The sequence below is a fragment of the Corvus kubaryi genome, unplaced genomic scaffold, assembly GCF_017639235.1.
Source record: "Corvus kubaryi isolate FWS band 111438036 unplaced genomic scaffold, C.kubaryi_AGA036_p1.0 64960, whole genome shotgun sequence".
NCBI classification, from domain to species: domain Eukaryota; kingdom Metazoa; phylum Chordata; class Aves; order Passeriformes; family Corvidae; genus Corvus; species Corvus kubaryi.
This window is the reverse complement of record NW_024581643.1, coordinates 8,403-34,654: the sequence shown is the minus strand read 5'-3', so window position 1 is coordinate 34,654 and position 26,252 is coordinate 8,403. Positions and strand designations below refer to the sequence as shown.

At 43.9% G+C, this 26,252-nt stretch overlaps 1 protein-coding gene across 2 annotated transcripts in view; it reads right to left on the bottom strand.

Annotated features, from left to right (window-relative positions):
- Positions 1–20,075, bottom strand: part of LOC121672782 (membrane-associated phosphatidylinositol transfer protein 2-like) — a 91,796-nt gene extending 71,721 nt beyond the window's left edge. For both annotated transcript variants that reach the window (XM_042045633.1, XM_042045632.1), the window contains exon 1: positions 19,976–20,075. The gene's annotated coding sequence lies outside the window, so the exon portion shown is untranslated. The remainder of the gene's footprint in view (positions 1–19,975) is intronic.
- Between the last annotated feature and the right edge of the window lie 6,177 nt (positions 20,076–26,252).

Sequence of the window (26,252 nt, the reverse complement as noted above, 5' to 3'; positions counted from 1 at the left end):
AAACAACGCAGCAAGGCAGGATGACAGATGGAAAGAAAAGGTTACAAAAGCAGAACAGACTAGAAAGGCATTTATAGGATAATAATCCTTGCCTGTGCTTCTAATTATATCTGTAATAGTTAATAGCTGAGAGGATTTTAGAAAGCAAATTTACTTTTTGTCCTCTGTGCCATTTTCTGGTGGCATTTGCCCCAAATGCCTGAAGACGAATGGTTGGTTTCAACATCTACTGGGGTGGGTGGGTGGGTGTGGGTGTGTGTGTGTAGCTGGGGTGAAACACTTCCCAGGAAACTCTGCAAGGGACAGAGCTGAATTGGTTAAAATCCCCTCACTGGGGCAGGGACAAGTGGGGCAGCCCCTTTCAGTGGAAACGCAGGTTCAGCAGGAATCTTTTGGGGGACATTTTAACAAACTAGAAAATGGTCAAACAGCACCAAACTGCAAGATGGACATTGACACCAAATGCTCGGAATTAAATAAATACACGCACAGTTGTGGAAGGGCTGTGCTGGGGGCTGGTGAAACCGACTGGAACAATGACAAGCCAACAGAACCGTGCCTGGAGAGCAGAGGAATCACCTCCTAAATTTTTTCTGGACTCTTCCAGTGTTTCTTTTGAGCTTCCCATTACCTGATTAACACATTTACAAGCTCACAGCTGTGAACAAATTAATTTAAATTAGATCTCTGAAGCATGAACTGCCCCAAATGACTCAAATTTGAAACAAAGAGGAAATGATAGGTATTAGATTAAGCAAGTAAAGATATATCCATTTTAATTGTACAGCTATCCAGTGTATAGAGTGCTCTGGAGAGGAAAAAATACTTAGCTGATCACCTTGGAAGTAGTAATGCTTAGGTTTAATCTGTAGTGTTGTCACTCTACAGAGACGAGACACAGAGAGAATTTTTATGCCATGTGTCAGACTTCAAGAAGTCAACCCAAATTTCAGAACACCTCTAACAATAGTCAATCAGGACAAACATCATAACTGGAAGCATTTTTAGTTTGAAAACACACAGATATGATGATAGCTGCAGCAGCACTACCCGGTGCACTCTGAGAATTAATGTTTCTATCCAAAGGGAAGGGGAATGTCTCAGCACTTGCTCTCTGCTGCATGATTCAGGAGCCTGAACATTTTGCTGACACCTGAATCTCTCTGATTAGTGTCTTCCACCCAAAATTAAGGGAAGGGAAAGACTTTTGGAAAAGAAAAAATTACACCGGAGACGTTGTTGGAACAGTTCTGAATATTTCCAGTAATACTTCAGATGCTGCAATGAGAGATCTTACCCAACAGCTTTTGAAAACAAGGCAGTGATATTTACCATCATCACCTTCCCCAGCTCAGTATGCTGAAAGCACATGGAGACAAAAACCACACAGCCTTGGAACAGTTAAGTGTTGGGGGTGGAGGGGGCTGGGAGGGATTAGTTTGGGAAGGTTTTGTTGTTTTTTTTTTTTTTTTTTTTTTTATTTTTTTTTTTTTTTATTACTTGTAACTGACTCAAACCAGAAAACCATCCCAAGAGTAGAGCCCTCGCAAACCACCCTGGACAGCAAAGATAAACACACTTTGGGAAAGTTAAAAACTGGTTCAACATATTGAGCAGACATTCTCAACATCTCTGACATCTTTTGAGCATCAACTGAAGGGGCTGAATCCCAGACTGAGCACAAACAACATGACCCAAGACTCCCCACAGTGCTGGATGTGGAGGCCACCATCCTGCCAGCCTGCCTGCCCTGGGAGGTTCGGTGCACCAGGGATATATCCCTGTTCTTGGGAAGGGCTCTTTTAACTGGTGCTTTCTAACTAAACCTTATGAGCAAAGTGCCTCACTGCTCTCTAGAATCACAGAAACTTCCAGGGATGGAGCAGCCACAGCTTGTCTGGGCAATCTATTCCAAGGAACAGCCAGAAGTCAGAGCCCAGACTAAGGCCAAGTGAGAGGCAGCTTGGAGCCCCCAGAGTGGCTGGAGGCACTGACAGCTGCTTCCCACAGCTGCTGTAAAAACCATCAGCACTACCATGTTGCACCTGCAATTATTTTAAGCAATCAGCTTTGGAAAAACACTAAGTAAGGATCATTCCTCCTTTCTCATAACAGTACGACTTATACTTAGCCTTCCTGTCGCTAAAGAAATATTCTATTTAAGAAGGCAGCTCAGTATCAGTTTAACAACCAAGCAAACAATGCCTTCGTGTTGCTATGCCTGTTAACCTTTGATTTACAACCCCGTTTGTCAGCTTTGTTTTTGAAATTAAGATGCTTGTGTGCTGAACAGTAACAGAGTTCACGCCATTAAATTAACATCTGCTATAAATAATGTGCTACACGAGAGTCAAAGAACATTTACAAAGCACTAAAAACAGGTGAGTGAGCATTAAACAGTCTTTTGTTGAATAACTTAAAAGATAAAAAGATCCTAAACATCTAAAAACAAAGCTTTTTTTATTTTGCACACATTTTTGGTAGAAGAGTCAGCTCCAAATAATTTGCTTTGTGGTGGCTGTCAGGGGAGACCCAAGTGAGACTCTGGCTGTGCTGGGGAACAGCTGATGTGGAAAACAGAGGCTTCCAGGGACAGACAATTTGTTGACCCCATCTGTAGGTTATTATAACACTGACTGATCCCCCAAAGCAATTTTCATTAATAAGAAGTTTCCAAGACCAGTTTTTCTCCTTCCCTCACCCCAGAGGAAGATTTACACGAGATTCCTGGAGACCAATTCTGCCCTCTCTCCCTCTATTTTTTTTTTTTCTTATGATGGGAGAATCAAGCTCAGTAATTTCTTATGGATAACAGAAGAAAACAATCAGCAGGCCACATGGCATCACTTCCCTGTATGAATTTCCCATACATGCTCTGCACAAAGGCTGTGGGATTTTTTTATTTATGTGAATCCATGGAGCTCACTGCTATCACAGTCACTTCTGCACCATTTTAAAAACGCAAAGGAAATAAAAAGCATAAATTGCCTTCTAAAACAAGCACTTTTTTTGGTGCTGAAGTCTTCGGTGAAGAAATATAAAACACAATTGCAACAAGAGCTCAAATTGCTGCTTTAGACTCTAATGGCTTCATAACAGTAATTAAGGCTTCTTCCTGACTTCATAACTATGCCATAATGCATTTATCAAAAGCACATTACCACAATGGACACGTTCACTCTTTCTGCAATATTTCGACAACTCCCTTTGGACACTATCAGTAAATAAAATCTTATGTGGGCCAATTAAAGAAAGCATAAATCCAAATTCTCTCTGGCTATCTTGTTTTGAATCCGCTGCTCTGTCAAATCTTTTTAATGGGAAATGGGTAAGTGCTTTGAATCCAGGAAAAAACTTCCTCCCCAGAGCAGCTCTGGGATGCAGAGTCTTTCTTAAGAGCCACAGGAAGGAAGGAGAGCAGTGTTTTTTGGAGCTGTGTTTTTATCACAGGAGGAGGAGAGGTTTTGACAGCAGAGAGACTATTGTCAAGTACATTTGGACTCACGTCAAGTCTCTGCCTTGACAAATTGGACTGGGAGTCCTTCCACAGTCAAAGTGCACAACGTGCAATGCAGAGCCATTTCTCTACTTCGCTGAAGAGCAGAAGGGAATTACAGAGCTCTCTTCCCCCTCCTCCCACCCAACTGGCTCCAAGAGGCTGCAGCGAGCCCAGCGCTCTGCAGGGAAACATCCACAGCTGTGAGCAGCCTCCCACCAGCCCCTGCCCCACGCAGACCCCACTGTGTGGCTGTGGGAACACAAATCACCCCTGCAGAAGGAGCGGCACATGTGCGGAGCTCACACTGTGTAATGAGTGCTACCCAAAGTGCAAATGCAAGTGGGTGAATATTGGCATGAACCCTGCAGAGTGAAGCTAAAATTAGGGCTTGCAATATGGAAATCTGTAATATCCTCTGCACCTGGGTAGCTCAGTGTATTCCAGCCCAAATGCTTTAACTAAAGGGAGGGTAAAAGGGGCAAGAAGCGAAATACACATGACCTTCCCTCACCATTTTTATCACCAAGAGAGGTTTCTAGATTAGACATCCTGCAGCAACAGCTCAAAAGATTTTACAGTGGAGATAATTAGGAACACATCACCCTTTCTTTGATCACATGAAAGATTATTTTAAACCAAACAGGAACACAGCTCCTGCAATGATCCTCAGTCTTTGCCATACACTTCTCTCTCTTATCTCTTAACAGCTACAGTGGGGAAAGATTGGCAGATGCTTTAAACATAGGATTATTAGTGTGAGGTCAGTATTCAAGCCAGAAGTAACAAACCCCACTTTACATGGGATGTTGAGTGCTCAGCATCCCACACCAGTCAATCCGTGTTGTTCACTCCCTTGTGTGGAGGGTTTTACACTGGTAAGTTCAGACTGCTCCTTAGCACAGGCAGAGCTGTGGGCAGTAACCTGACATTTCTGCCACCCTCCAATTTTAGTATCCTTTGCAAAGAACACAGAATTTCTCCAACTCCATCAGCAAGCCAGGCAAAGCAGCCAAGCAGCACACAAAGGAGCTCCTGGGTTTTTGTCTCTGGGCTGCTGGGGGTGAAAAGGGAGATTTGTCAAGAAACCTTCTAGAAACCCTGGGGGTGAAAGGAGAGGCCTGGAACTGGCTACAGTAAATGAGAAGCATAATTCAAATGCTGACATGTACTTCACAAAGCTGTTTGCTCAACTACATGGGAAGGAACGGCACCAACTGCAATTTAAAGTAGAAAAAAGGAGAAATGAAAAAAAAGCTTAGGTACAGCATTACACAGGAGCTGTTCCCAAGGCTTCCATCCAGAAACAGACTACCAAGCTTTCATTCAATAAGGTACTGCTACAACAAAATTACCTCCTGGGCACTAATGGTCTCTTAGTTATAAACAACCTCTTTAAATAAAGGGGGGAAAAAAACCCCGTGTGTTATAAAGGATTTTGCCACACATTCCCTTCAATAAATCCTTCCTCCATTCAGTGCTTCCCAACAGGAGCTGGCCTACCAACTATCATCACCAGTAATTCTCTCCCACCAGGGGGAAAGTAAAATAAAAAATTCAGACTATAAAAATATCTCCTTTATCATAGAAGAAAGTTATTATGAGCCTCCATGCTGCCTGGCTGATGCCTGTGCACACTGATGGCTCCCTCTTTCTCCAGTAATTGCTTGCAGAGGGAGAAAGGAACAAATGCTGACCGTGTGAGGTGCCTCCAGAGACTCCAGGTAATCATACTCATTCCGTTTTATTTATAGTAACAAGTATTTTATTTATTTGATTTTATTTACACCACAAAGAATAGGTCCAAAGGTTCCTGGCAAAAGTATCCTGTTAGGGCAGCTGGGTAAGTTGCCATCATACTGTGCCAGGTATTCCCCTTCTGAACCACCTACCCTTGGCATATGCCTGAAAAACGGAAAAGAAATATTCCCCTCTAATTTCCTGACAGTTCCTACCTGCTTGGCTTGTCCTCTGCCAGCTCTGTATCACTGCCAGCTCCAGATTTCTTGGCCAGTGCCCTGCTCTGGAGAAGTCTCTCTTTGGGGCAGCCAAGGCTGTCAGAATAGAGGGACCAGCTGCAGGAACCTGGGATGAGCCCTGGGAGACACTGTGCAAGAAATGCTCCTATAGGCCCCTACCCAAAGCTCAAAACTACTGCAAACACCCTTGGTTTCCAGGTTTTCCCTGCCCAGCACACACGCCTGAGACAAGTGTGGATGTGCCAGCTCTCCCCAGGGCTGCTCACACGTTCCAAGTCCAGGCAGTGGCAGAGCAGGACAGCACATCCCAGACCTCAGCATGGCAAAGCCTCCCAGCTGTGAGCCCCCTGCCAGAAGAGCCCAATAGGCAAGGGATGAGCCCAAGGGAACAAGCTCTGCCAAGTCACAGTCCCCTTCGCAGGGCTCTTCCACCAAACATGGAATACCAGGAGAGCAAATGTCTTGGGAGAAAAGTGGTTTGGACTCAGCTGGACTGGTCAAATCTGCCTCCCCAGGCAAAGAGCTGCTGCAGAAGGCAAAAAGACACATTTACCTTAAGCAAAGCCCAGCCAGAGAATTGGGTGATTTTGTCCTCCAAATGCATAAGTTTATTGCTCGTAAAAGGTTTACGTTGGTTGGAGGAACTTACACTAATGAAGTTTTATCACTCCCTATACTCAGTTCCCAAGGGAGTCCCAGCAAAGCTTTGCAGGCAGCCACAAAACTCTGGGATTGTGCTGCATCCCATCTGAAGGCAAAACAAATCCTGCTGGCAATCTAAAACACCAAGCAGATATTCAGGATATATTCAGCCCCTGAACCAGAAAAAGAAAAAAAAAGAAAAAAAAAGAAAAAAAAAAAAATTCACCCACGCTTGTAAGCTGGTCACACCCTTAAGCCCTCCAGAGAAGTTTTACAGCTTGTAAAACCCTCATGATTCATTTGGAAAGAAACCACAGTCTGTGCTGCAGCCACAGCAGTGTAAGCTTTCACCAAGGGAAGAGATGCCTCGATCAACTGGACTTCGAGGGGCTACCTAAGGAGCACTAATATATGTCAGGGCCCAGCTACAAACACAAAGAAAGGTAAAAAGAGAAGGGTTTGTGCCCCATGCCCACAAGAATTTATGCCAAGAAAAGCAGGTTGTTTATACAGGAGCTTTGTTTTCAGCATCACCACTCAGCTATCCATTATCAGCCCCAAAACAACAGGAGACTAATGAACAGCATGAGCAGGAAACACAGAGATGTGAAGCAAGATTTAGAGAACAAATGGTTCAGGCACCCTTGTATTTTACAGAAGGTCATTCACTGGGCCTTTATACTTCATTTATCAAATTAGATCTGAATTGGTGCAGTCATCCTGATTCAAGAAACCATCACACATCTTTTCACTTCAAAAGGGGAAATAAACACCTTATCTCTAAAGCAGTTTCCATCAGAGGATCTCCAAGTCCTTCCCTGGCACTTTGCCTCACAAAACCACCCAGGCAGAGCTGCCTACCCTACAGATGGCCTTCAGAGGTGCAAAGAGCTCAAGTGTTTTGCCTGTAATGGCTTGGGCCAGATCTCAGATCCACATCTCCCCTGAGATGCACCTGACTGAGCCAATTATCCATGTGCTGCCCTTAACGAGTGGGATTTTATAGCCTCTATTTTTCTAGTGCTTTCCTTGTCATCATAAATATCCCAGTGTTTGCTCACAAGTTGTTCCATTAAAAACAAATATGCTGCCACTCCACGGCTGTGGAATTCGTTGCAGAAAATCATCAAGAGAACAGCACTGCCTTGCCAGCCACCTGCATCACCTCCCCCTTTAACTCTAACCCAGAGGCATGTTAAAATTACATTATTCCAACTAAATAAAATTATTTTCCCCTGTTCCAAGACATAAAACAACCACATTATTATGGCCATTGCCACTGTGATTTAATAATTTAAACAAAAGACACACAGAATGATAGGAACATAGTAAGTAGGTACAGCACTTCATTACAGCTGGAACCAGTATTTTATGGCCTCTGAAAGCAAAGATGGTCGTGAAAATTATATGCCCAAACGCGTCGCTTCAAAATTACAACTTAATCATATAATGCTCAGCACAGAGGTTTCAAACACACTGATTGTCTTTTGTTTTTTTCCAGGGTGAAGAAAAGCCCTGAGAGATAATAAATCGCTTAAGGTATCGGTGGAAGCGGCTTACTTACGAAACAGGATTTGCAATGCAAAAAGTGAATCATGAAGCATCACCTTCACACACTTCACCCTTCCTCAAGCTGCTCTTGGAGGACTGTCTATCCAGTGGCCCCCTGCCTCCCCCAGCACAGGTCAGGGACAGCCACCCATGGCCATAGGAAAGGATTCATGTGCTCTTGGAGCTGAGATGCAGAGCAGTCACTGAAGAAGCAAGTGCTTTCAGAGCTCCAGACCAGGCTGCACAGAGAAGTTAATCCAGTAAAAATGCTTTGGACGTGTAGCCACAGCCCAAGTACAGCTCTCTGCCAAGACTGAGGACAATACATTAGTAACTAAAGTTTAATTATGTCCACAAACATACATTTCTAGCTGAGGCTTACAACCACATCTCTGTAGATTTGTTTGTTCTTCTACTGGTCCTCTTAAGAAATGAGTTTCGTGATCACTTTCATAGCCCAGAATACACATTTATCTGGTATTAAATTTACTTCTGTTTTGTTTCCATAGGAATTTTGCTGGTTCCATATTAATTAATTTATGTCAGAAACAGATAACACTTCACAAAGGACCCTCTAATTAGTGGCTATTAAGGGTGGGCTGCAATATGGTTTTTATGTAACGCTGGTCAGAGTATTTTCAAAAGACAAAGCCCAGTTTTAAAAAAGAAGCTATTGTCTCCCCACCAAATGATTATGGAAATTAAGGAGCACTTAATTATTACATTTGCGATGCTCTGGATTAGGCAAGATCGATTTCCAGCAAGTATCGTACCCTGTAGAAAGAAAAATCTGGCTACTTGTAACATAGAGACAACGTTTTGGGTTTTTAAGAGAAATTTTGCAGGAAGAATGAGTCAGCAGCAGACAAGCAGCCAGGTGTCTACAGCCAACCAACAACCACGACATGGGCTTCAGTGGGGAAAGCCTCACACTCTCAAAGACCCAAGTATAAGGCAGCCCCACTGAAAGGCTGCCCACTCTTCCCAGTAACCTGAAAGCCACAGAAACCACGCATACTTTACCTCCTCCCATTCTCTTTCATGTGCACCAGCCTGTGCTCAAGCAAAGAGCACAGGCTCTGTTCCAGAAGAAAAGCCAAAATTCAATTAATGACACCAATCCTTAAAAGCCAGCTGAGACTGAAGAAACGGCTCATTCAGGAAATTTTTCTTTCTGAAAGCTTCCATGAACTGTAATAATGCAACTATTGCAGGCATTTATTTATTACTACAGAAAGATTTATTTATGAGAGATCTGCAATCAGCTTAATCTCCAAAAGCACAGCCCAGTGTAGTTTAGCCCCTGGCCAGAGCTACTCCTCTGCTTTGACAGCAGGAAGCAGCACCCCATAGCTCAAGAGCTATTGGGAGTAGCCCAGGTAACACCTCAGCAAAACCAGCCAGCACCCTGCACTCCCCCACACTCCACTTTGATGCCAGGCATTGATACGAGAAAGAGGCAGATTCCACAGGCAAGGAAAGCTGGCAAGTGCAACAGTCAGGGTGTGTGTGATGGCATGGGTGGAAGGAGATGGAGAATTGACACTTTCCCTTAAATCAGCATGGCAGGGAGGATTATGAAAGGTTGGTAGTGTGAGTTACCAGACCCTGCTCTTCTGCAAAAGAAGTCCAGTGTCAGATGGTCACAGCACAGAAGATGCAGCAGCAGCACATCTCTGTGTCTCTGCTGGGCAGAATATTCCCCCGAGCTACCAGCAACACGAGTTTGGCAACACTGAAGCCACTTGATTTAAGGCAACTGTGCTATTAAATGAACGTATTAATTTGCAGTAGAGGCAAGCTTATATTTAAAATAAAGGGAATGGCACAGGGGGCTATTTCAATTCATAAGAGGCAGCTATTAAGACAGCACGAAAATGTGGGGAGGGAAGCTTTCCAATAGTTTTTGCTACTTTCTCCCACCATGATTTCAAAGTTTGAGTAGTCAATAAAAGCACATTTCAGGTCTTCAAGGAAGCAGATCTCCACAGTGTCTCAACTCTGTCCAGCACAAGAGACAAATTCAAATGAAAGCATTGCCCCGTTCCCAAGTATCAGGATCCTGGTCCTCTTCTGCTTCTCCTTTATCGCTAGTGAACAGCCATGGTGATAACAAGAGAAGTAAGTACAGCTGTGTAGAGGGATGGCAGGTACTGCCCTGAACATGCCACAAAATTCAACACAAACCAACACAGAACCAGAGCAGAAATAAGAACAAGCGCAGGTTTTCCACCAGCAGGAGCTCTGCCAGCAGCAGGTTTTCCACCAGCAGGAGAACTGCTTCCTGCTGTCCCACCTCCTGAACTTCCTGCCATCCTGTCCAGGGAATATGCCTTTGTCCCTGACTGTGACCTGCAGAACAGAGCCATCCACCCAGACATGAGCATTAAGAATGTCCCCAGCAAAGTCGCAGTGCTGGGACAGTCCCTCCCCTCCGGGTTATCGGAAGTTCAGCAGTGCTGTACCCACCATGACCTTGAGAAGGGACACCCTCCATGCCTTCCTGTTTCTGGCTCCTCATGACAAAATCACTGGTACTGGGCCAAAATTGAGCACCCGTGCCCTGAGAACACAGGGAGGGAGAGAACTGCTCATCACTGCCTCTGACACAACACAGATGACATTTTGCATATTAAGCATACACAGAAAAAAGAATTTGAGCTGTTAACATTTGTCATTGCTGTATATCCCACTGAACCCAAGGGAACACAGCCATGCTCAAAGCAATAGGCACCACAGGCCCTAAGGGTGGTGTGAAACAAAAGACAAAGGGCTCATGGAGTTTGTTTCACATGCAGAGGAAACTCCCAGACAGAAGAGGAAATAGTATTTTGAAGTCCACCTAAAAGAACAGCACCAGACAACTGCCCAGGAGACAGTCAGGTGCCAGCTGTTTATGTCACAAGACCTGTAGCATCTCTGCTACACATTCTTACCCAGGAGTCTCACACTGCATCAGGAGTGCTCTTGGGTACCCACCCAACTGTCCATATGCCAGCCCCTCTGCTGAACACGTTCTCAGCTCCACGAACCACAGGGACAGCTTTGGCTGTTGCTGACAAGGCCACAAAAGGGTCACAAGTGCTCATGTAATCCTGGAGAAGTGAGCACCTGTGGGGCAGGACCCTTTGGGGTGCAGGGGAGCCCCTGAACCACTCAGCCAGGAGCATCTCTGCCCACATCCTCCCCTTCCATTTCACGTGGTAGCTCCTCACTGGCACAGCTGCTGATTAAAGCTTACAGTGACATCTGAAGACTCAAAGGCAAATTAAAATAACCCTACACTTCTTAATCCGACTCATGCTTTTTTAATGACTGGAGTTCCTATCATGCGGAAAGCATCTCTTGCAGGAAACTGCTTTGACCACTACTGTTCATAAAAGTAAAAAGACTTGCTAATGCTCTCCAAACTTCCCACAGAAGTATTTATATCAGCACCCCTCTTTTTTTCCCCGACAATAATCTAATTCATGTGACTCTTATCTTAACTATGAAACAGCATGTTAAATCCAGGCTCACAGCTCATTTAGATAAATGGAATTGGGCACATCTAGCGAGTCATTCCTGCTGTGACATTTCTACTATTGACAGAGTTATTTCCAGGCCCAGCGTGGGCAGGGAACTGGGAGCACTCGCACCCTTCAGCACAGTCACTGCCCCTCGCTGAGGGTGCACAGAAGAGCCAGATTTTCTCAAGGGACTCTACCTGGGTCTAGTCACATGTTAATAAACATTCTGGCAGCATTTCCCAGAAATAACCTTCAACAGTTACCTAGAAACATAATCCATCAAAATAAACCTCAAAATAGTAAGAAACTAAAAGAACTTTTATTGGTAGGCGGTGTTCTACCTATATATACAGAAGAATTAGTGGACAAACTAGAGTCATTGATCAAGGGGATAGCTCAAATTAATTTAAAGGTTATTTTCTTTGTTCTTTTATAAACACAAACAGTGTTTTTAAAAAGTTTCCTTTACCTCATTCTTTCCTACTCTCTGTGAGCTCTGAGGAATAGAGCTGAACCTCGTGGGCCTCTACAGGACTTGAGAGCACCAAGCAGAACCCAAACACTTAGCAGGTGATGAGCTGAAATCAGTCTATTGCTCTAGAGCTTAACAGTTAAATCATCCAGAATAGATTAAAATTTCCCATCAAATAAATTGAAAGGTCTCCTTCAGCACTGAACAGTTCCCCTTCTCCCTATGGCTCCATCCCCACACTCCTTTTTAATCTGAATAAATACGGATGGTATTTGCATCCCCCTCTTTTGCTTTCTATTTTTTAATAAACTGCTGGGATGACGCAGAAACCACAGTCAAAGGATTTTCTTTAGGTACTCAGAGCACTCCTGATCTGCATATTGATTTCAGCTCGTAACTCTTCATAAACAAAACAGGTATGTGAATCTGTCACTGCGTGTGCTGGTGAATCCTCCTCACAGCCCGTGCACAGGGATTAACAGACCAGCACTGCAGAACACACTGCCTCAGTAGGAACTGGAATTTCCTGGAGTTTCCACTCAAGGCTGTGAAGCTGAGATACCATCACAAGTGGCCCCAAGACACTCTGAGTGCTGGGGTTCAGCCAGGCTATCTCCCTGATAACCCCTCCACAGCCTGGGGACGCGTGTGCAGCATGACATCCACATGCTGACGTTCTAGAGGATGGGAAACCAGACTTGGCTGGAGCTCATCATTTCCCAGCACTGCCTGAGTGCCACGGAGAGGGAGCTGGGCTTGGTTCACAGGGATGCGTGTGCTCTGCCTAACTGCATCCATAACAACGAGCTGCTGCCCATTTACAGCTTCCCTCCCTCCTGAAAAATTGTATTTTCAACCAGATGACACACTTCTGATTATTAAGAAAGATCTCTGCATACCCCAGAAATTAATCATTTCTCTACTCTGCTAAAACCCATGACAATGTAGCCTTGGCTCTGAAAAATTAACTGCTACGGGTCAGTCACAAAGATATATAATTCAAAATTTTCATACATTCTTTCACTCAGGTAGAATCCCCTCTTCAACCCTTCTCTGCAATCATCAAGGTCTTATTGGATCTGGCATAAATATTCAACCCATGCTGCTCATCAATCTGGTTAGAAAGAGATGGTGGGGGTTCAGTTCAAGTCCCAGGGCAGGTTCTCTTCACACCCATCAAATTTTGCTTTTGACCTCGGTAAAAGCAGAGTTAGACCCTAAATAGGTCCATCCACAATGACATAAGGGAGCTTGAAATGGATGAAGACAATACAAGGAAAGAGAACCTCAAAGCAAGATAGTTTAATCAGACAAGAGTGTATTCTATGCAATAAAATAAGCTTATCACCCTTATCTGCATTACGTCAAGTATCTTTTACTTCCAAAAGTCCTTAAGGCTGCAGAGTTTTCAGCTACCTTTTCCCCCCGTTTCCTCTAGGATTAATACTCTTCCTTAGCAGTCTGCTGCCAGCTGCTGCATGGTCTCTCTGGATATCATGAATTAAATTCTTGGGTTTTCTGATTTTTTCCACCATTAGAAGGACACTTATCAGGTTAAGCCCAGCTTTCTTTCCCTGTCTTACCAGCAGAGTTTTGGATGACTAATCAAAGGTCTGAATATATTTTAAAGATTTAATTCTCCCTTCACTATTTATACTAGTCAATGTCACTTTGACACTATTCTGGCTTTTCACTGCAAAAAACTTTCCAACTCCAATTCCCTTAAAACGAACATGCTCTCATAAGCAGACAAGTGCCATTTGCTCCATCTTGCCCTCCCCCAAGCTAGCTTCAGCTGTCACCAAAAACACAGTAAGCATTTTCCTTTTGGGAACTATATGTTCCTGCAGTTATATTCAGTGGACCAGAAGAGTCTGGCATTGGAAAAAGAACTATCTGATTTCTTGGACTCACTGCAAGAGAACCTGTCTCGGCCAGACACAGTTATAACCACCAAGAATTCAGTTAAAAGATACCCTGGGCAATGAATACTGGCTGTATAAAAAGTGATCAAGCATTCACCCACCTCAGATACAGCTTGGGGCTCTGACTGCCCTCTAAAGGGTGTTTCTTCCTGCAGTGAGAGAAACAAGTAACAGTGAGCAAAACTCACTTCGTACATTAGCGTGGAGGTTTTTGGAGTCACCATCCATGAACTGCCACCACTATTTCAGTATAGAGAAAGTAGTCAACAGCTCTTGAGAACCTCTCACATTTTCACCTTTCTGTTTTCAGTGTGTTCAGATCTGAAAGCATATTTTTCAGTTTAATTCAGACTCAGCATTTAAGGTCATATCTACTATTTTTGCCATGATCTATGTTGCCTTTTTTCATCTACATTACCTAGAATTTCTATTTCTATGCTCAGTTATAAGGAGGGAAACATGCCCTAAAAAAGCAGCTGCTCCTCAGACCTACCTCGAGGTACTGAACCTTGTAGTGCTCCCTTGTGCCAGGAGCTGCCATGTTCAGATGGCTGATCCCTGTGTGGCAATACCCAGACATCTCAGAGGACACGAGGAAAAAGTACAAAAATAAAAAACACACCCAAGCCATCTTCCTAAAAACCTGCTCAGGGCAACAGTTTTTCCACAGATAATTTCCATCTTCTGCCTCACTATGTGCCAAGCCCAGTCCTCAGGCACAGACAGCTCCCCCAACTTCCAAGAGAGGTCTCCACCCAGATCTGCCTCTACCTTAGGTGCCCTTCTCTCACTTCATTAATTGCCCCTTTCCATCACACTATTATGACATGGTAAAAGCTCATCTGGAACACATCTGCAGCCTTCTGTCCCCTCCAGGAAGGGCCCAGCATCTCACTGGAATGGTACCAATGGGAACGTTATTGAATGGCGGGGTGAATTGCATCGCATCTGCTCTATGCTGTGCTTAGGACAACCTTCTCCACAGAGCTTTTCCAGGAGGGGTTGTTCATCAGGTCTTATTTTTAAAGAATCTGGGCCAAGTCATCCCTGCTGTAGCTTTAATGACGTCAATGAGCTACAGCAGGGGTGAAATTGGGCCATTATTTTTTATGTCCATATGTCCTGTGCCTATTAAAGAAAAAAAAAACGCAAAAGAAGATCAAGGAAGAAAAGTTATTGAATCAAAAGACTACCCGGTGCAGAGATTAACATCTAGATGTGGAATGTTCCTCTTTTGTTCCTGCTGTACATTATAAATGTAACAGTTTATGGAAAAAGAAATACTTCTGTAGCGTCAAGGTACAATGCGAGTTCTGCAGTGACAAATTATATTCACATTTTGTATCCTGTTTTGATAAAAAAAAAACAACAGAAAAAATCATTACCAGGAAAAGGCCTCTTCAGAACTCAACAAAAGTGAGCAGACACAGTTGCCAGTAAGTGTTAATGTCTCCTCTGTAAACCAATATTCATCACACCCAGCATGTCACCACACAGTAGTAAAGCCCAGTGGACCTTGTCCTGAGCTCATTTCTTAATAAATCCAAAACATGATTATACAAATATCAAAAGAGAAAAATATTAAAAGGTTACACCTAACCAGTGTTTTCTGTGAGTACACAAAGCCTCAAACACCAACATGAGAAGGGACGCAGCTGAGGAGACCAAGTCTGCAGATGTAGGACACCAGCTGTGAACAGCAGCAGCAACAGCCACGATTCTGTGGGCATTTTCAGAAGGCTGAACTGCACCATTAATCTTGAGAAAATGTGCAAACAGGTTTCCCACCCCCCATGCCTCAGCCCGTGGGGTACTGCCCGGGCTGCGGACGCGACTCCGGCTCGCCCAACCACAGCCAGCAAGACCTTACAACCACAATTTCTCAACTCCACACCTAAAGCCCACTTAACTGACATTTAAGGGTATGAGTAACCACATTCAGAGGGACATAGGTAAAATTACTCACCCACATGCCTATAGTCAGGCTGATGAACCTCTAAAGGCAGATAACAACTGCCCAGCAACAGCCCCAGATCACAGGAGTTGGTGTTCAGGGCCTCTGCTTTGTAGATAACTTTTATTTCAAAGCTTTACAGAAGATTCCTTTGAAATCTTCGACCCTAATTATCCAAGTCATAGCTTCAGTCAAAGACTAAGTCCTCCTTGCAAAGGCCTTTTTTCCAATTGCTTCCCCTTTGCATTAATGAGCTCTTTTTCCCACAATAAGCTACAACAGTTTGAGGTTTTGGTTTTGTTTTTGTTTTTATTTTTATTCCTCTCCTCCCCTCCCATTCCAGCACTGGAATCAAAATAACTTGAGATGGAAAACGTGTGACCTCCCAAGCCTTTATTTACAATATCACAAACCACAAGGGAAAGTTCTGTCCAAGTTTTCCAGCTGGAATGGGAACAGCAGGGAAAAAACGTGCCCTCATTTTTGCAGCTGTGATATTTAACACATCACAGGGGAGAAGGGTGGGAAGGAGGCAGGAGAATTAGAAGCCAGTAATGATGCCATGGAAATATCGGATGAAGAGCCTCAGCCACACAGGCAGGTTCACATGATGACATCTTTTCTCCTCAGAAATAAACAGAGCTTTGTAGATGCAAATGTAACTGCAAAACCAGTCTGACACACATTTAATGGGGTTACTTCTTCACTTCTACATTAAACCAGACTGTAAAACACAGAAACTTTTTGGACTCCACTTAAGTTTGTATCAGTGCTGTAATGATCTCTCTTCATGCCACCAACCCCCAAAATTAGTACAACAAAGACTTTGTCAAAAAATAGAAGCCTAGCAGCAACAGAACCTTTCTCAGATATTTAAACAGCACAGAAAAACAAACACAAATGAAGGAGGTTTACATCTATAGAAAGTTACTTGCAGCAGGAAACTGTCAGTTAGTTTGTGGTTACAACCACAGCAGCGTCACAGCTCTTTCCTCCCAGTTAAAAACCTATGTCCAAACAGTTCCTCGTGTCTTGTGTTTCTATTGTAAAAGGAGGAAAACCACCAGAAGAAAAACTCACCCGTTTCCATGAGAAATTTCATAGTTCCAGATTATACAGGAGACTCTGTAGACCCCTTCTTTTTGAAAAAGGGTCCTTCTGTACCTTTCCAAACATTTCTGTCCTGTCTGTCAGGTCTAACCAGGTTTACCTGTAGCTCCCTCCCACCTTTAAAAGATCCCATTCCCCTTTCCTCACCTCTCAGCTCCCCCTTCTCCCTGCCTGGCACAGTAACAAGTGCCACACTAACCCACAACCTTTACACCCTGAGACAGGGGAATGTCACAATTGTGCTGCTTCATTACGCTGCCAAACAGGGCTCCTCTCCTTGCCGGTACAAAAGCAGCCATCACCCAGCTCCCTGGAGTGTTATCACCTCGATCTAACTCTTTACAGTGAGTTTTTCAATCTAGTTGATGAAGGATCCAACATGAAGACTGATTTCTCTGCATTTAGTTGGTTTTCACAAGCTCACCCCTTACAAGGGGTTCAATTCTCATGTCATGGGTCCCACACTAAGTCCCCTGGTAAATACAGGGTGCAGTAGAAGTAAGGTCCAGGCCCAATCTGTGTCCATATAAAAGGACATAAGGCTCTGGAAGGAGAAGAGCTGGTCACATTACACAGCCAGGGGTGGAAAATCACAGCCCAGCATGGCACAGGCGCAGGGACAGGCACTGCAAGCAAGGCAGGGAGTGCTGGAAGGGCATTAGAAGGAGCCAAGTGCAAAGCAAAGCTGTGCTTCCTTTTGGCAGGACACGACACACTCCTTCAACAACGTTACAAATGGCTTAGAGGGGACATCACTTCCCCAGTGCACAAGGCCCCTGTCCCCAGCCTGCCTCACATCTTCTCAGGCACCCTTGGATTCCACCTCATCTACTTTCCCCTCTTACTATCCTCCTGTCCAGTGTCAGCCCCTGCCTCTTCTTACAGACAGAAAACATCCCATCCAGGCTTCTTTTGCTGCAGGAGCAGTGGAAGCACAAAAAGGCAGCACAGTGCCTCTGGACAGCTGGAAGTGAGGATGCTGAGGGACAGAGCAGCAGGTCCCTCCTCATTCTACACTAGCATACTCCATCTCCCCATCACACTGCGTTCCCCTGGCTCCCTGCCCAGGTCCCACAGCTCCCAACATCACCGGCACACACGGCTCACGTCCGCACTCGCGTCCCTCGGGCTCTGCTCACTGCAGGAATTGAGGACACTTTCCTAGATTTTGAAATAGTTCCATGCAAAACACTCCCAAGGATGATTTGCAGAGGAACATTCTCCCAACATTTTCATTCTGTCCAGCAGTTTGGATTGAAAGACTTCAGGTTTGGAAAAACAAAGTGCTGCACAGTGATGCTGGCAGAACAGAGGGGGAAATTACCCAGTGCCTACGGTATTTTCCTGGCCATGGTGATTTAGCTTTTCGTCTCCATAAACACTGCATTCCCTGACAAGGTTTAAAACCCATTTCTCTCCCTACACTCCCTACCTGCCAACTCACAGACGTTACTCGTTCTCTGGTGACGCAAGAGCAGGGATTCATTTTCCTGTGAACACCGTTCTGGAGGCAATTTCCCCTCACCTGCCCAGAGAACTAATGACCACTTGGTCACCTCATCAGCCCTGTAAAATCCTTCAGGCAAGAGAAATGAGTGGAGCCTCAGCCTTGGGGCAAAGCAAACTCTAAGCTCTGCCAAGGATTGCATTTCTTGTCTGCTGCTACTGCTAATTCAGAGAAAAACACTCCCCTCTACAACAGCCTACAGGGGAGTGCGTGACCTAAAACTGGAGGCAAAGCTCTCGGGATACAGATGCTCCGCCTCAGCACAGCAGCACAAACTCACATGGCAATTAATGCCTCTACGAGCATCAACTCCTCTGTTAAAGCTGCTGCTGGCAGCTTTTGATCCCTGAGAGACCCAGCCACAGCTCCTTCGGAGCTGCAGTGGGCAGGAAGGAGCTGCTGGGCTCTCTCCCGAGGAAATCAGGTATTCCACAGAGAGACAAGACACAGCACTGGGAACAGCCTACCCAGCCTGGCACTGGGCTCTGCTAATCCCAAACAGAAGCTTCAGGAAGGGAATCGACCTGTAGAATGACAATGAATTCACTGGGAGCCAATTTCCCAACAGGAGACAATTAAGGTATTCAAGTCACCCGTAGTTTTCAACAATTACTGGTCAAGATATTGCATGTTAATACAGAGCTGCTGTCACTGCAGTCTCAGTGTAACTGCTGTGACCCCAAGGTATAAACCCAGAGAGACTGAAAACATTTCAGTCTGGTAAGTGAACAGTCTCGGATCCAAGCTCATTTATTCTTTCTCTTCTTCCCAGCAATTTGTTGCTCTTGAAGCAAAACCTGACAATTGTTAAACTTTAGCATCCAGCAGCAAAAATGGAAAGTTGCTATACCACAGTATCACCCCAAAGAAACATTTGGTGGAGTCAAAAACACTGTTTCTGATAAAGTAAAAAAATACCACTTAAGTGCTGAGGAATGTACTGGAGGAAAATAACAAGATGCAGAACTCTGCAGTCAGGCTAAAGGCTGACACCCCATCAAAAAACTCCAGCCACTAATTTTGTAGTGGTAGTTCACACTATGAATTCTATATTTGTAGAATTCACACAAGAGGTTTGCATGGAGCTGGACACACAGTGAACCCACAAGCAACACTCCAAAGGTCACACCCTAAAGGAGCAGCAGGTACACACATTTATTAAAAAAAACCCCAAACAATCTCTTCACTTTTACTTGTTAAAAGCCACCACAGGTAACTGGTTTCCCTTCTACGCTGTTTATTGGGAAGTTCTGCATCTCAATCCTATCGGCAATGTAAAACAAATTTAAGTTCAGAGGACAAAAAAAAAAAAAAAAAAAGAGGTAGAAACTACAACTTGATGGTAGAAAATGAGGCTGCCCAACTGTTTATTTCAATACAAGGTTAAGATTTTTTTCGAGAAAAAAATTCACCCAAGATTTAAATTAAAAATTATGTTAATTGCACATCCTGTGCAGCCATTCTCCCTTTTAATTTATTTATTTGAAAGATTTTAAATAAACAAGGATGCTGACTAAGCAGAAAAAGGCAGGGAGCATGAGCTTTCTTTAAAAAGAGGTTTATTACCAAGGCACACATCTATGCAATTTAAGCCAACCATGTCCTGTGACTGCCAAGCCCTTCTCAAAGAGCTCCTGCATTCTCCAGACTCCATTTTATCACATTTTCCCCAAGCATTTGTGCAAGTGGAACCCAAGCTAAGGTTAATCCCCTCTCACCTGCAGCGAGTTAGTATCCCTCAGATTAATTACCACTCCCCTGGTAACAGCTAATGGTTCTTCTAACCCAGACGAGAAATAACAGCCATCCAGCTGAAAAGTCAGAACCTACCTTCTGCAAAAAATCTCTCTAGATGCTTCTGAATGCAGGAGGGAGCAAAGACAGCATTGCTGAAAAAGGATGTCACTGTTGGTCCACATGTGTCAACATCCTAGAAAAAGACAGAACACAGTTGCTGAACTGCCATGCCCATGGGAAATCAAGAGCAAGAATAAAGCTGCATTTATTTTCCCAGTTATACCATGCTAATGGCTCCTATGCAAACAACATAAAGCTACAACATTTTATAATTGCACATCAGAGTTTCTCTGCAGACATCCCTCCGGTATGTCAGAAATTCAATACGTGATAGTAGGCGGCAATGAGCACCTCAGGGATTTAAAGTGTGTTCCAAGCCATGAGTCATCGTCATCTCTAACTCATGGAAATTAGGAAGGAAAAAAAAGATATAAGAAAAAACACAAGCGTTGCACTGACCACTCTCACGTGCTCCCTCTGTACCACACTTCCCCTCAAAGCATTTCCCTTCTAAACTGGGAGCTCCATGACTTCCACGGAGGAGACATCACCACAGACAAACCCAGCACATCACAGATTCTTCCAGGGAGCCCCCAGAGCCTGGGCAGGATCCCACATTTGAGGGTGGAAGCAGAGCCAGAGCTGCCCTTGTAATCCCCACAAATCCTTGCACACCTGGAGGAGCAAGGAGACGGCAGCTCCCATGGAGAACAAAGAAAGGGCTGGTGAACCAGCAGCACCCAGGAGGGCAAATCCAGCTCGGGAAAGCCCAGGCACCCCGTTTTCACCCCTAATCCAGCCACCTGCTCTCCCCCAAGGCTGATTTTTGTCAGGAGGGCTGGGGGCCAGAAGAAACCTGTAATGCTGCCTGCAGAGCAAGTTATGGGCTTTGCTCGTCATTCCAAGCAGCCCGCTGCCCTTCGAAGAGATTCCTTCAGGCAGTCTCATCTTTACCTCCAATCACCACAAACTGGTTTTAATGCTGCTTTTAAAGCAGCTGCGCTGCACTTAAGGGCACACACAGGTGCTCTCCACTCCCCTCTCTACTGACGATCTCCCCAAGTATATCCAGGTTCCTTTAGGTTTTCTTTAATGTCTTGGCTTATCCTTGTTTCTCTGTCCTCCAAGCAGCAGCCAGAACAGAGCCAGGGCTCTCACAGCACTGGTCTAACAGGGTAATGGAGCAGGGAAGGTTGGGGTACATCCCACAAGTCACCCCAAAACCCACATGCTCACATTAAAATTGCCTCTATCTCACTGAACTCCCCATCAGCAGAAATATCCCTTTCCCTTTCAGGTCAGGAAGGGCACAGTTGCCCTTCCCAGTTGTCCTTCCCAGCAGCAGGAGTTTGTGTTTTGCACCGGAACATGCAAATCTGGGTCCACAACCACACAAATAAAAGTACATCTCCTTGACTGGGACTTGGGTCCAAGCCTTAAGACCAGCACCCGCTACCAAAACGTTACACAAAAAATAAATAAAACATCAATACACTCTGTTCCCTCCCCTAAAGAACCTGAAATGCTTGGAAAAACCATCAATACCTTTAGCTGCAAACACTGCTTCAGTTAACAGATAAATTTACATCTTGCCAACAGCTTAAAAAAAAACAGTAACCGATCTGTACTCTTGTAACTTCTTGCACAGCAATTTAAAAAATGTAATAGTGCTTGCACAGGTCAGATTCATCCTGGAGGAAGAGCAAATGCCAGTAACGTTTCAGGACCATTAATCTCAGAAATCTCACTGAGAGCAAGCAGCCAGGCAGCTTAAAAATATATTTAGTCCACAAATGCTTATTAACGTCATTTGCTGATTCACAGCAGAGCTGGGCACACAGAACCCAAATGCCACTTCTGCTTTCCCAGACTGGGTGGTGGTAATAATAATAATAATAATAATAATAATAATAATAAAGTTGGAAGTGTTGAGCATCAAGTTGCTTAACCTATCTCAAAACCTTCCATGACACAACTTTTAGATTGGAGCTGTCAGAACTGGAAACCACAGTCTGTGGCCATGTGGTTTAGGATCTGATCAGAATTTATCTGGAACAGAATCTTGGTTTTCTTTTCTTTCACTGACTATCCATCTTGCTGCCAACATTAATACAGTCAAGACCAGAAGATAAATAAAATTAATTCTTCAGGCTCACAACAAAATTAACACTGAAATTCACCACTACTTTTAAAATTACATCCCCTTTATAACGGAAGAAAAAATATTTGATTATTTGATACCTGTGCCAGTATTTTGTGTGTGAGCTTTGGGGCAGAATTAACTCACTATATTCTTAGGGAAAGCTCTAAGTAAAAATTCTTCTAAATGTAAAATGTTTCTTCCCCTAATGTTATATACAATACAGTGATGCAAAGCCCAAAGGACCTTCTCTCTAAAGCAACTATTCAAATCTGTATGATGGAAATATATTTAAATATAACATTTTAATCTTGCTTTGCCTTTGAATTTTTAAATGCCTTTTCATGAAAGCAAGCATTTCATTTGTCCTTTTAGCCATTCCACCATTAGGATTTACAAGTAAACAAGAACTGTCACATTACCTTTCTCTTTTAAAATTATTCATTATAGCTATGTAGTTTTTAACTCAATACACATCCAATCTGATTGAGCCTTACCAATTTTTACATGTTATACTGTAATTCATTCCTCAAGCACATTGGGATTTGTCCACATCCACTCTTTCTCAATTTTCCACAAGCAAGACAAGTGTCTCTAGATGCTGGATATGCCAGACAACATCCTCCCAAAAGAACCATGCACTACAACCCACACTTCGGTAAATAAATTGTAAAAAATTGAGTCAGAGCAGGGCCCTGCTCTGGCTGGTTGGCTTGGCTGAGCAGGAAACAGTTCTCAGAATTAGCAGAGCCTGGACCCAGGGGTTCAAAAGGTTTCAGTGTTTAGGTGAGGCCAATCTCAAAGCCCCCCAGGGTACCTGCAAACCTGGAAGGGCAACCACAAAGCCTCCTTCAGTTAAGAAAAATCTATCTTCCTACCTCTTTTATTCTTTTTTGTTGCGGGGTTGGGTTTTTTCCCCGTGTTGTAGATTGGGGAAGGATGACAAAAGTTCCTATTCTCAGTGACAGTAGGTCTGTAGCAATTGTGCCAAACAGAAGAACTGAGTTCTCTCCACATTTGTTAATGGTACTGCAATCAGAAGTGATTAAAAGCAAAAACATTTCTGTACAAGAGAAACTGAAAGTATTGCCTCTGGGAAAACAGAAACACTGGCATTTTCTTTGCAGCAAACACTAAAAGTAATAGATAATTAATGTAGCCTAGGACATTATGACATTTATAAAGCTTGTTTTCTGGAATAATCATAAACAATTCACCTTTACTGTATTCCCAAGTCATCACTTTTTAAAGTCACTGCAGTTTGCAGAGGCCTCGCTGATGCTATTCTTAATTTACTTATTTTTAGGTGTGAGAACAGATTACCAAGGCAAAATTTAAACTTAAAAATTGTCAGGTTTTCAGCCTCTTCTATAATCATTAACCCTGTCTGCATTTCAGAAACATTTTGTGCTAAGTGGAAATCAAATACACAGTTAAAACTGCTTCTGCTTTAAAATTAAACTCCCAAAGTGTGGGAGGACTCAGCATTGTTAAACAAGGGGCACATTTATCCAAACCACCAGGAAAAAGCAATGCAACAAAAACACAGAAATGTGAGTTAATGCAAGAGCTCCCAAAAGGCTACAACAGCATTTTTATTATGGGTGATTTGCAAAGAAGAACATTACAGACTCCCTCCCTTCCTTGAAAGGCTTTCAGGGAAGCATCTCCCCAGGGAAGCCTCTGGGCACTGGAGCAGCTCAGAACCGAATCAAAGACCACGTTTGGTTCTGGAGCAGCACGACAGCTCAGCAGCACCCAAGGCATGGGAAAGCAGACCACAGCTATTAATAGACAGATTCACATGTAAATACCTTTTGCAAAGAGGCAGAGGTGCCACAAGGCTCAGTTTTAGCACCAATGTTGAAAACACCACATTGCACTAACAGAACTGGCATTTACCTTTCCATGGAGGATGTTTAATTAATTATAAGATGCTTTCTGCTGGCTTCTGAAGGCTTCTCTGCTCAACTTCACTTTCCAGTCCTTCCAAGAGGCACCACCACACTAAATCACTTTATACTGGTGGGACGGGCAGAGCTCCCACCTCACCATTACCTGGACAAACACACCTGGTGACAACCCCAGACCACAACTCATCGGTGTCGGGGAACAGAGCCCTGCCAAAGACAGGCAATAAAAAGGCCACTGCAAAGGCAGAGGCACTGACAGCACTGTCTTACAGGGAGAAATGAACCAGCAAAACTGTTCCCCAAGACCACCACAGCTGATCTAGCTCAGCCTCCTGCTCTTGCCCAATCTACAGGAATAAATTCTAAGCCCTACCAAGTGTCAGCTGTGGTCAAATACCACATGCCCATGGTTTGGGAGCATCAGTTTCAGACCACAGATAGTCTCCAGAGCCCTTTATCCTCAGAAAAGGTGGTTTCTGTTCTCCTATCAGCCACCCTAAATCACTTAGGGGATGTAAGTAAAAATCAACAAACCACAGGGAAATAAATGCAAAATCCTGAAGAACTCTAATTGGAGGAACAGGCTCCAGGATGTGCCAGGAAATTAATCAACATGCAAGAGAAATGCAGCAGTTAACTGGAAAATACGAGCAGCCTGGAAAGGCACTGAGACCATTTTTCCCTCTCTGATGTTTGTAGCATCTGGACCCTCCAAGTGGCCCGGGGTTACGTTCCCAAAGGAGCACAAGGTCCTGGCCTCACTGTAAGCAGCCAGACCCAAGGGAAAGGGAGGGAAAACAAACAGCACAATGCTTCCAGAAGCTGCCTGGGCTCTGGACCCTGCTGTAGCTATAATGAGCTTTTCATTTGCAAAGCCCTCTCCCTCCTTCCTTAGAAGTCATTAATCCTTTCCTAAAAAAGTCTTTATTCCCTCATATGAAATGAGAAGTGTTACAACCCATTGCTCTGATCAACTGCAAGAAAAAAATATTAAGAAAACCCCAAACCCTGCACACTGTATGCACCCTTACAAGATTTTTAGGAACCTCACACCAATCTATGTAAAACAGAAGAGCCACATTTAATATCACACAAAGGTGGCAACCTGCTCCCCACACACACCACCTTCCCAAACCAGGGTGACTGACCTCCTGCCCCCAGGGTGGGATCCCAGGAACCACCACCAGCAGCACTTGCTCCACACTGGGATTGCTTTGGGGTGGGCAGATCTTAAAAAGCAGCTTTCAAAAGAGTCTATCTAGTGTCAAGCTTCAGACTCCCCTCTGAGAGCAGTAAAACCCACAGGATTTTTTTTCTCCAGGAGCACAAAAGTGGAGGAGGGAAAGAGAGAAGGAAAAAAAAAAAGGAAAAAAAAAAAGAAAGAGCTTCTGGGTGGGTTCAGCACCTGTGTATGCCAAAGGCACTTCATGTTTTATGCATGAGAATGCTATCACCCCAGGAAGGTTTCTAAGTGACTCAGCCAGACAGGGTCTCTACAACCAGCCTTCAGGGGGATTTTTTTTTTGAAAAAAAATTATTTTAATTCCTCTGTTTGATTGGTAGTATTTTCCAGTCGTTTCTAGCCAGGTATATTTCAAGCAGAGAACTCTATGTCAGCTTCCACCTTGCCCCTTCCCGTATAAATGTGGCAATTAGCACAGAAAAATTAGTCAATTATGCAGTATTTCACCTTAAATAAAGCAGCTCAAGAAATAAAACACCATTTAATTGGTAGCTGACAGCCAGGGAAGGAACACAGTGGCTCAGTAACATGCTTAAAGAGCGTTTGAAATCCATTCCTAGCCCTTGATGGAAGCCTGTCCTTGTCAATGAAATCCACAATCCATAATAATGCTCGGTATTGTGCTTTCATCCTCTGTTTTATCAGAGCTCATCTGCTGATCAATGAGGAGTCCCACAGAATAACACTCTGAATTTCAATGTCAACACAGCAGTACTGTGGTAATGATCGAAAATATTTACGTATTGCCTCATTGATCGTGGGGTGTTCTCTTCCAACCATCTGGCTACTGGGCACTCTTCTTTTTTATTATTTTATTTTATTTTTTAGGCCTTTACAACTATTTCAAGCAGGTTATCTTGACAGCTAACTTCCAACATTCCACTTGAATCACATTTCCCTGTTATTTTTAACCCAGGACATCAGCAACACCATTAATCAATTTCATGCCATCTCGGGGAACAGGAAAATAATTTTCCTAACAAGGACAAACCCCCAAAAACCCCAGCAAACACC